Below are 2548 nucleotides of genomic sequence, written 5' to 3'. Positions count from 1 at the left end.
ATATAATTAGATAATTTATACAAATTCTTTCCTTGCCATTAATAAAAACCGAATCACTCTTGATCATATTATCATAATCAAACGATAATGATCAGATCATCAAAAATGGGAAAAGAGTATTATATGGGGCAATCATCCTTAGCAATTTCGAAGTCTTTTAGTACCAGTATAAAAAATTTTTTTCTTCAAATAAAAATTAAGAACAAAGTTTATTTTTAGATCCGCTTATGAAGGCCCTATATTTATTTTTTCAAATAATGAGTATGATAACAAATTAATGCACGCGACGAATCTCATATCTTTAGCAGCGTAAAAAATTCAATTGTACTGCAGATTATTTTTTATTATTACTCAGCCATTACGTAATGTTTATTCATGTGCTTGGTAAAGATTTAAAGGGTATGATGTGCTTTTATTCTATAAATCTGAAAACAAATTTGGAAAAAATGGTTATAAACGAAAGACACTTATATTGCAACGTTGGACAAAAAAGAAATTTCTCTTCTGCAGAGTCATTTCTTTTAATCAAAATAGCAATATTCTAACATAGTAGACTCGCATTCAAAAATATACTTATCATTATTTTTGAAAATTTTTAAAATAAATTCAGAGTTTATTCTTTTTTTTTTCAACAAAAATTCAAGCTTTTTTAAAAATTTTCTCAAAATGGTCTCTTGGTCTCAAATCATGGGTGACTTGGCTGCCATTGATGAACCAATAAATGAAAAGCCTATTCGCTGAAAAATAGCCAATTTCTTCATTTCTTTCAAAAGTATTATTTAAGTAGCCAAGAATTCGGATCTTATTTCTTTTGGAAATAGGCAAACTCTGAATTTGTTTATAAAAATGGTTTCAACAATTTAAAAATAGCATCCTCTTACAACTTATCGTAATGAAAAATTAATTTCTCTTGCATTATATACAAAGGGACTGGATCTGAATATGGTGAATATCGTCAACCTCAAAAAATATATTTTCTTCACTTTTTTAATATAATAATAAATTTCTCTCAATAATTATCACCCACTGTAAATTATTTTATTACAATCTTATTATTTTTATTATAAAAATTATTTTATTATATAAAAATTAAGAAAAAACATGTCAACTTTGTTGTTAAATCAAGAATTATCTCAATTTTCTATAGAATATTTAAATACCTGAATCTTTTAGTGTAGGATAAAAATGTAATTTTCAAGAGAAACTTTTTTTGCCAACAGCGGCAATTCTTTTGACACTGTTAGATGTATGTGGACACATACAACTTTATCACGAACGGCAAAAATACCTATCTTTCTATTGCGTAATAACTACGAAAGAAAGGAATTATTAAAGTAAACATCATTTGGAAGGACCAATGGAATTGCGACAAGTGCCTGATACACTGAAACATATTGAAGAATATTCATTTTTATTAATCACTCTCTAATAAAAAATTTCATAAGCAGGTGTCCTTTATACCGAGAAAATGAGAATAGTGATTTTTATTTTGGGCTTCATTTTAGTGCTTTTTCCTGATCATATAGGTGACTATAAGACTATTCATGACATAAAGCGCATTATTAATTCAAAATATTTACTAATTCTTTATGTTCTCAACCGATACAATAATTAATTTCTACTTACGTTTCCATTTTGCAGAATTAGTTTCTCCACGTAAAGACGATGCAGAAGTCGGCCATTCTCGTCCAACCATTCAAATTTATAATATTGATCATCGCGGCACTTTAACAACTCCAGTCAGAATTTTTTATTTAACACAACACTCTTATTACGTACAATTGGATGAGAACCACGTATACGTTATTGGAGTATACCTACCATGTTTCTCTACTTTATGGCCACTCATGGCTCGTAGAAGAGATCTTGACAATCAATATGGAAGAGTTAAAATACGTTTAGAAGGTACCGTTGCCAGAGAGGTTGTACCAATTGTAAATGGGGATCCTGTGAACAGCCATTTCGGCAAGAAGGGTGACAAACGAAACATTGTTCCTGCCAAGTTTCATTTCTCAAATATTCTGGAGTAGAGTGGCCATCACTGGGTCAAATTTTTTTTCAAACTTCCAAAATGAATGTATGAGAAAATGCTTTGCCTAAAAACTTGAGTGACCTAAACACGTTGATAAAAATAAAAACCAAATTTTTTTGGAAATATTGCCAAAAAAATTACCTACACTTTAGTAAGTATATGCACAGAAATAGGTGATTTTAAAGATGTGAATGATTATAAAACAAACCTTTCAGCAAAATGTAACTTGAAAAGAAGTTTGTCTAATTATGAAATACTTGTTGCAACTTTATTTGTATGTTTTTTAATTTATTCTTCATTTAAAATTATATTCATTACGTTGTAACTCTAAGCTAGAGTTATTCCATTTTAAAAATCCGCACGCTATTGTGAATATGGTCGGAAAAGTTAAGGACGTGTGTATGAAATCTAGTATTTTCATCGCACTGAAGAAATGAAACCTTGTTCAACATTTTTAAATACTTACTTTCTTTAGCAAAATTTAATTCTATACACTCAATGTATAAAAGATTTTGG

Source organism: Belonocnema kinseyi, chromosome 7, assembly GCF_010883055.1.
Source record: "Belonocnema kinseyi isolate 2016_QV_RU_SX_M_011 chromosome 7, B_treatae_v1, whole genome shotgun sequence".
Classification (NCBI taxonomy): domain Eukaryota; kingdom Metazoa; phylum Arthropoda; class Insecta; order Hymenoptera; family Cynipidae; genus Belonocnema; species Belonocnema kinseyi.
This window is presented reverse-complemented; position numbering follows the sequence as displayed.